The sequence below is a fragment of the Harpegnathos saltator genome, unplaced genomic scaffold, assembly GCF_003227715.2.
Source record: "Harpegnathos saltator strain DR-91 unplaced genomic scaffold, Hsal_v8.6 scaffold67, whole genome shotgun sequence".
NCBI lineage: Eukaryota > Metazoa > Arthropoda > Insecta > Hymenoptera > Formicidae > Harpegnathos > Harpegnathos saltator.
In genome coordinates this window covers 1-9,951 of record NW_020230504.1, presented here as the reverse complement: position 1 = coordinate 9,951, position 9,951 = coordinate 1, and the positions used below count along the sequence as shown (strand labels likewise).

The following is a 9,951-nucleotide window of genomic DNA, read 5'->3' as shown; positions in this document are numbered from 1 at the left end:
TCGGAACAATTTCAGCCTGAATGGCCTCTAGAATCCTTCGAGAAAGCTCCTAATGGCAAAGGAAGCGATGAGAATTGTACGATCGATATACAGATTGAGGATGACCTGAGGAGTGCATAGCGGGAAATACATCGCCTTCTCGTTCCAGACGTGCACCGTATATCAATGACGACTTGGTTGAGCCGTCATGGCATGACTTATTTATACGATACGACGGCATCGATGAGAGCCGGCGAACTCGCGGCCATGTGTGCGTCTAGTTGGCTCGTCACGCAATTAACATTACCGGAGGGAGTCGCTCGTTTACATATATGCGATCGCGAATGTAAAGGTGTGCGACACCGAGGACGACCTGAAACCGTTACGGTCTTTTCGAGACCAGTCTCGTTCGAAACGATCGTCCGTGTGCCTCAAGATCGACCGCAAAAACCGACGACGAATTTCTCCACGAAAAGTTGGAAAATCGACCCCGAAAATACGGTGAAACTTCTGATTGTTTGCTTCTTCTTCCTGTTTTTCTCTTTCTTCTTCTTGAACCGGAGATTTTAGAATCGAGAATTAGTTTCTTATCTCTCGAATCTTCAGTGACTTCTTAAGAATAACGCAATACACTCCTGATTGTTTTGACGGATGGTGGTATGCCACAGCGTGTAGCGGTCTTTGTTATCCTTAGCAAAACATATATTTGAAGAAATGGGGATTATTTTCATTAGACGACAGAAATCATATTTCGTTATGAAGGTGTTGTGGTGCCACTTCATGGTGATCCTCATTCTTCGACAGGTAAGTTTATCGTTGCTGCGTGATTATTCCTGTCACGATGTTTACAAGTATAAATCGATATTTTCACACATTGACAAATTGAACATAGAATAGAGAATTTCTTGAGATTTTTATTAGGATCCGACTTCCCGATATCTAAATCAATTCACAAATTGCCCGTATAAAAATTTCTTAGAATTTAATTGGATCGCCAAACTGAAATAAAAATTTACTTTAATATTAAAAATTGTGTATGTATGTGTGTGTGTGTGTGTGTGTATTTGATGACGTCTAATATATTAGTATGACGTATTATTGACGTTAGAGACACCATTAATGCGTCATTAATATAACACATCATTTGACGTCACCTTGATGCTCGAGTATTAACAGACTAGGTCACTTTTTTTATAGCTGTTTTAAAAATAATAATATAACATGCTTGTAACATCTATACATTGTCAGGTCGTATACTTAAAAAGGAACATGTCATCAATTACTTATATTTTTTCGAAAGACATGTATAGTTACTTTTAATTTTTTTTAAAAGTGGCATTTTATTATAACTAAAGAACATAAAAATTATTTTTAAAATCATTTTTACGCCACGTACAATATGATTCGGAATTCATAGATATTATATATTGATTATATTTATTGTTTACTAGATAACTCGAATTCCTGAAGTGGTATATGTAATATTTTAAATACGCAATTCTACATAGGATAAACTTTTTTTTTTTATTTTTATTATACATTAGATTTTATTTTATCTCATTTATTTTTTTATTCTATCAACATAGTAGTTAGTATAGAAATAGTTGGTATAGAAGTGGCATCCTTGTTTGTTATCACATAAAAATATATTGACGTTTATAAAGAAAAGTATAAGTTCCTATGGTATTTATTTTGATTCTAGACAGAGAACCGATGTTCTTGCAATGAAAATGGGATTCCTAATTAATGTCGTAATCAGATAACCAATTTTGGGACAAACTTGAGAATTCAATAGATTTTTTGAATCTATACTATGTCTGAAGAAATTCCAAGAAATTTCTACTATATAATAACAATGCATGGATGTTACAAGTATGTTATGTTATTATTTTTATAACAGCTATAGAAAAGTGACCTATAGGGAAGAATGTTAAATTTTATTTCGAATGTACGAAATTTACTTTGATGACTCAAACAGAAACTGAAACGTACTTTAGCATAAATCTATTTTTGTTTTCCATTTTCGCAGGCGATAAATTTTATTTGCGTGATTTCGTGTTCTTGAAACAATACTCTTGGTCAACATTTGGTTGACATTTAACGCTGTGTTAGTAATAACGCTATCGTCCGATCCTCTTTGCTGATCTAGTGTAAAGTATTTCTATATAAGTATGCGCTACCTCCATAATCGCGACTAACGGAGTACTAAAGCCAGGTTTTTGCGCGCTTCAGCAGAAATGTTAATTAAAATTCCTTCACGGCTTCAGGCACCGCCGGAATCGTTAGGAAGCCGCCGGCCTTTTCAACACCAGTATACTCGAACTCGTATCTTCCTGCAGCCATGCAGGTGAGTGACTTTATTTAAATTAATGACAAGAAACTCTGCGAATGTTTAGAGTTCATCTTGTTTGGAATAATAATCCGGAAATATCTTACGAGCTCATGTCTCTTCGTCTTTACGTATATTCGATCTTTATATTTTGCCTATAATAACATTAATTTTACATTGGTTATTAGCGTTAGAAAATAAATTTAATATCTAATACATAAAGAACAATATATTCTACTGCTGTATGAGAGAAGTGATTATATTCAACTTATTTTTCCTTCTTTTAATTAATGGATCTTCAACAAAGAATATTTTTCTCCCTAGTAGTCTTTTAAATATGCTCACGCATATTTTTCATAAATTATTTTCATGTACTCAAAAAAGGAATTTCAGGAATATTAAAAAATGTATACTATACTTAAGAAAAACAATCAAATTTTTATTTTAATTTGATACTTTCGAATGAAGTATTAAGCTTAGATTTAGGATTAGGATTTAGATTATATTTTGAATAATTTTGATGATAAACTTATCGTATAGATTTGTGGATATATAAACTTATGGAATATTTAAGATAAAAGTAAGATTAATACTTGCGATTGCAGTATTATCTAAGGATACATTGAGAAAAATGCTTGGAATTTATAACCATCGTATAATGAAATAATTATAATTAGGAGAACCATTTTTGTAATAAACGTTAATACAATGCTAATGATAATTAATTTTGTTATATTACTACTACTATTCCTTTTTTTTTGTTAGAAAAAAACATATATTTTTGTTACAAGACATGATCGACATTAACAATCATATAATTTTAATGATATAAGCATTTTTTTTCTCATCGTAGCAAGCTTTTTAATGATAATTCGCCGATTCTTTTTCATTTCTCAACTAATTTTTACTTGTTCAATAATGCATTAATCAATCGAATTCTACAATGTTAATTATGAATCTATAGTTATAATTATGAAAATGTCAATAGCGCGATAAAATTTGTAACAGAAAATATGATAAAATTTTATAAAAATACAAGAATATATGTGTTTGCTCAATAGACATATATAGATTGTGCGTCTTCGCGTGTTTCGACAAAATTACTTCGGATTCAAGTCCTGTCGAGTCCTCGAAATATCGAATATCGGATACAGGTAGCTATATAAACCTGTTTTTCTGAATCAGGTAATTTTCCATGCGGTCGAGCAACTGAAACTTCTCCAGTCAGAGGAATGCTGCTGACGAAATTCAGCAGTTCAATCCTCATCGACGACTCAATCGATGAAACATCAGCAACTGCAATCAACGACGCCAAAACACCCCCGCGATTTCCACCATTGCGACTACGGCGGTGCACAGCAAGACGACGGGAACTCCAAATTATCATCAACTTCGCCTTCGATCCCGATCGAAGCATCGAGTCATGGTTTTCCGAGACCTACAATGACCTGACAAAGGCTGTTCAACCTTCGACCACTTCCGTCTCTACCTCGTACGACCATGAAGAGACGCCGAAGTGAACGAAGAAACCGCCGAAACGAACTACGCCACGCCGGAAACGAATCACGAATCGCCAGAACCGGTGCAGGAGACGCAGGAGCCGAATCAGGAAATATCGGAGGTAAACGAGGAGGATAAGATTTCGACGATCGAGAAATTATTCCGGCCAGACGTCCGAGGTCGGCAGTTCATTGGATGATGGTGTGTCACAGCAACAATCGAAGCAGGTAACCGTTTCGGAAACGCAGGCTAACCTGAAAAAAAAAGAACCAACTATTGACAGCGTCGTGGACGAAATTTACGTGATTGTTAAGCCGACGATCTCGCCGTTAATCGATATTTCGAACATCACCGACATGTCGAAAGGTACGACAGGTATTTCAATTGAGAAGATGGAAAGCATAGAGGACGAAGAAGAAGAAACAAGGTGAGGCTAATCTTAATGAAATTATAACTATTTTCTGCGTCAATTATACACACAGAGTGTCCGGGATCTTTTGGAAACGAAAAATTACGAAGACTAATCAGATCAAACTGAGAAGAAAAATTATCATTTTGCAAAAATCGCAATAGTTATTAATTGATATAAGTATATTATATGATGAAGTTTGAAAAGAATTTAAAAGAATCCTTTACCATTTTGCAAATAACGCAAATTTTCAAATTATCAGTTAAAAGAGTCTCCAGATGTGGTCATTTTTAATCATTAATAACTTGATAATTATTGCGATTTTTACAAAATAGTGCATGACTTTCTTCTCAGTTTAATTTAATTAATCTTCACAATTTTCCAAAAGATCCCAGACACCATGTATATAGTTTTTTTATTCAATTTTATTCTATTAACGAAGAAATAATACTTTTGGTAGGGTATAAATAAATCTCCCTTTGAGGAAGGCTATATTATTTTATATTCTATTATATACCAATATGTAATTATATGTAATAAAAATAATAGTAGGCATAATGAATCATTAAGATGCAAACATAACATGCAACTTACTATATTTTAATTTTCTTTTTATAATATGTTATGTTGATTTTACTGTTATTTGTTGAAAGGGGCGGTTATACAGGATGTTTGAAAGCTTATCATACAGACGAAAGTTGGAGATAGATTGGGTGTAGCCGAGAAGAAAAGTCATGTACCATAATGTCAAATTGGCAATAGTTATCGAGTTATTAAATTGAAACATGTGAGCCAATGAGCGCGTAGAGAGCGCTGGGTGGCCGGGTAAGCACGTAGATATTTGGTATAGGCGAAGTCAACGAGCGTCGATAGGCGAGCGTGCGCGGCGAGGGCAACCGTAAACGACATAGGCGAGCGCGCGCGACGAGGAGCGAGCGAGCGAGCGCGAACGACGAGCGAGCGAGTGCAAGCGGCAACAGGCGGCCGCCAGCGCTCTCTACGCGCTCATTGGTTCACATGTTTCAATTAATACTCGATAATTATTGCCAATTTGACATTATGGTACATGCTTTTCTTCTCGGCTACACCCAATCTATCTCCAACTTTCGTCTGTATGATAGAGCTTCTAATACCCTGTATATACAGGGTGTCTCAGAACTTTGGGATACGGTCTCCGTAGAGACATAGAGCTAAGTGAGAGGAACAAAAAGTCCTGTATTATAATATGAAAATCATAATAGTTTTTTAGTAATACCGCGTAAAGTTTGGCGTTTTTTTCACGCCAGCGTGGCCTATAGACGCTCCGCGGCAAGCTGTGTGCGTAGAGGCTAAGCGAAAAGCGGCTCGCGCTGACCGTCGCGCGGCGTCAAAGCGCCAAGGCGCCATCACGATATCAGCGCGAGCCGCGTTATCGCTTAGCCTCTACGCACACAGCTTGCCGCGGAGCATCTACAGGCCGCGATGGGCGTGGAAAACGCCAAATTTTACGCGGTTATTACTGAAAACTATTATGATTTTCACATTATGGTAGAGGACTTTTTTATTCCTCTCATTTAGCTCTATATCCCTACGGAACTCGTGTACAAAGTTCTGAGACACTCTGTATAGAGCAAAAAAGCGTTTGAATATGAAAAATATTTCAAAAATCTGTTCGATCGGTCGCAAGTATCATTTTATTAATATACGTTTTTATTTATATGTATTCTGCAAAATTTTTTAGAGTTAATTTAACATCATAGATTAAGATGGTCGCGGCTAGGAAAAAAGCTTTAACATTTTTGCTTTTCTTTTTTTGTTGTGTCATATTTGCATATACAAGGTGGGATATTTAAAACAGGTCATCCGAATAACCCACAGTTTTCGAGATAGGAAAAAATGCTTGAAATAAAAGTTGTATGGTATCGAAAGGAACATCTTGTGGAGATAAACATTTTTCTAGGTGGAGGTGCTTAGGAAGATTTGAAGGTCATTTCCATTTTGTTAATGAGATCATGCATTTTGAATACCTATGATTGAAAGCTTACTCAAGACAATGATGATTATACATGCTCAAGGTCAGGACATAAAAAATGTTGAAAATAACGTATTTTTGTAAGTATGATTCTACTGATAGGGTGATTGTGACGACACGCAATTATTATTCATTTTTTTATTTATTTACATACTTATTACGTACCACTGCTAAACATAACTGCTCAAAATGGACCTTGAGCATCGATGTATCTCTAAAGCGTCTCGATACGGATAACATGGCAATGTCGAATTTCATTTGGATCAATCGCGAAAGGCTCTTCTTATACGCTCTTTCATGTCTTCTCTGGTTGTTGGTATCTCGCAGTACATTCTTGTGTTTAACTTTCCCCACAAATAGAAGTCCAGAGGTGTCAAGTCTGGGAAACGTGGCGGGCCATTTGTCATTTCCACACCGACCATCCAACGATCTCCAAACTTTCTGTTAAGAATTTCTGTAGTAATCCGCGCAGAATAAGCAGGACATCCATCTTGCTGGTACTACATGGATTTCGTATGTACAGTGGAATATGTTCTAACAATTGTGGCAAAACTTCTAAATCTATTATATTTGCAGCTATTTAACATCCCATCAATAAATAGGACCAATCTATTTATTATTTACAAGTCCGCACCAGACGTTTACAGCCTACTTCGCGATGATCAAATGAAATCGACGTGACATGTTATCCGTCTCGAGACGCTTTTACAGCATCGATGCTCAAGGTCACCATTTGAGCAATTTGTGTTAGCAGTGGTGACGTAATAAGTATGTAACTAAATAAAAATGAATAATAATTACGTGTCGTCACAATCCCTAATCAGTAGAATCATCACTATCAAAATACGATTATTTTCAACTTTTTTTATGTTCGTGCCTAGAGCAATTATATTTGTATTCGTCTTGAGGTTAGCTTCATCGTAGGTATCGAAATACATGTCTCATTTAAATGATTCTCAATTTCCTAACATCTCCGCTTACGGAAAAAAATTTTACCTCCACAAGATGTCCCCTTCTGAATACATACAACTTTTATTCAAGCATTTTTTCTATATCGAAAACTGTCAGAGTTATCAGGTTGGCTGTTTTAGAGTCCCCCCTGTATAATATTATTAGGTTTATGAATAAGTAATTTTGGATTCTTTTATATGTAATAAAACGGTATTCACCGTTTCATTTTATTTAAAAAATCCCAAATTATTTCTTACACACCGAATATAGATTTAATACATTGTTAGATTCTCACATCAAATCAATGATTCCTATATGTTAATAGGTTTACTCGTAGAAAAAAAATGAATAAATATAAAATATACAAATACAAGCACAAAACGAGAAAGCAATTACTAACTTTTGTTTTTTATGAGTCTGGATATATCAAAGTTTATAAAACTATTTAATAATAACAGTGAACTTCTGAATAATTAATTTACTTTTTTTGCTTCTGAAAAAAATAGTTATAGCAATATGCACGTAAAATTATTATTTAGATACAATACTAATTGCAAAATAGCTTCGTGGATTATAATTTTATGGTATATTGTAATATAATAACAATATTTTTCTTCTCAGGCGCATACTTTTCCCTCTCTATCATTAAATTTACTATAACCGTTAAATTAAACTTTAAATGTCTTTTCGCCAGAGAAAAAATTATTTTTTTTCGGCCGCTTTTGATGAAAATTTCATATTAGCATTTGCTAAACAATAAAAAGGACGTTTAGGACATAAATGTTTTTAGTTAGGAGTATTAACAAAAAGAACATGGTAACGACTCATTTAATGATCGTCTTTTTCCTTTGTATCTGCTGTCGCAGATTTACTCTACTAGGCGAAGAAAGTGGCTCAAGTGCCAAGGCCAAGTTTGAATAGTTATTTGAGGCGTACTAAAGTGGCCACCCAGTCCGGTGCTCTCCACACTGGCGAATTTGTACGACGCTTCACAATAGACGCCGCGCAAACAAGGCTTCGCGCGTTTCACTGGGCTACTCTGACGAGGTCCTACAAGCTCTGCATTCATCCGCCGAGGTGGTGTCGGCGCAGCTGAAGACATTTTGGCCGAAGTGGTCGGCGAAGCGAAACTTACCAGATAGACACGGCGAAGTCGAGGACAACGGAGGCATTACGTAGATGCTGGACGATCCTGCGAGTGCGGCTCAACAAGGATCTCAGACGTCTGTTTACCTCTGCCGTTACACAGGCTTAATTCTTGTATCAAACGCGGCTATCGCGTCGATTTGTAATTTTTTTCCAATAAAAACAAGAAATTCTCATCATAATTTGTTTTTTGTTGAAGAGGAAATAATCATAGTGTTTATGGTTGGAAGAATCATTTATCGATTTATATTATCGAAAATAGTTGCAGTGTAAGTAGTAAATAATCTGAAACAACCGTTAAAAACGTTGAGTATGATTTATAATATTTAGAGTGATTTTTTTTCCGACAATATACAAACACTGAGTAGAACAGCCCTTGTCAATAACAGTCAGAACTCTTTCGCTGCAAAACAATCAAAGCTACAACTACGTCTTTAATGTCTTTATAGTCAGAAATATACTAAAACGAACAGCAAATTGTAAAATATATCTAATACTGAGCATTTAAAAGCCCAGAAGCAATTGGTTCCAAATAATTGTTCTAGATAGGAAATATTCCAGGCAAAAAATATCGCAATATTGTCCCGGAATTATATCAGATGGCATAAGTGTCTCTGTGTGGACCTTGATATCTGACCCTTTACATATGCTTAAGTGTTCTTAGTTTCCTTCTGAGTTTTTATACCTTTAGGAGATAGAAGGATTTAATATTGACTTGTTTATAAATCAGCGTTATTTGATGGCTTTTCAATCGTTTGGGCTTTGAAAGGAAGATTGTATGTATGTGTTTGTGAAAACGGGTTACAATTTGTCATAAATTAGGGTGAGACCTGTCAAATGGATACTGTTTGTATTTCGGTGAAAATTGATGTACGAACATGAGTGCAGACTATTTTTCTTAATATCTCACATCGTATGCGTTTTTACGCTTATGCCTAGTTCGTTAATCATACTTACACTGTGTTATGCAACGATCTGTACAGTTTTTTTTTAATATCATATGGCTTTTTTAATATTTTGAGTCTCTAAAAAAGTTTTTGATAAATTTATTAATTATTTCTCCCTAGTTTATATAAAGTTAATATAACATTCCTAAATGTTTGAAAAATATTTTTTGGAATTATCTGAACATTAACAGGAATTTTCAAATCGCACTATTTGATAATCCGAGTATTCTGAATTACTGAATTACTCGGTTAGTTCAAAATAACAAGAGATTCAGATTCAGATACAGATTTAGTGACAAAATTACTTATATGAAATAATTGTTAGTTAGCAGGCCTAGTTATCTAGATTAAGGCCGTTTAAAATTGCATATAAATATTAATTTATTCTGTTGTTATTACAATTGTAAAATACGATCTTGAATTATTGAAAATGTGGCTTCCGAAGACAATCTCCTCAATGTTTATCTGGGGGAAGGGAAGAGTGTCGTGAGCCGTGGAGCGTCAATAGCTCAGTGGCTAGAGCGTCGCCGGCAGCGAAGACCCGGTTCGATTCCCGTCTAGCGACTTAGATGCTAGCGCTGTTGATCGATTTCGGCTGCTAACTTGGTCAACTTTGAATTTGAGTTCTGATTCGATAACTTCAATATTCAGGTATCTTAGTAATTCGCACGTAACCAGC

The 9,951-nt window shown here is 35.2% G+C and overlaps 1 pseudogene; it reads left to right on the top strand.

The window, feature by feature from the left end:
• Positions 1-398: 398 nt before the first annotated feature.
• LOC112589949 (uncharacterized) lies at positions 399-8,358 on the top strand (annotated as a pseudogene).
• Positions 8,359-9,951: the final 1,593 nt, after the last annotated feature.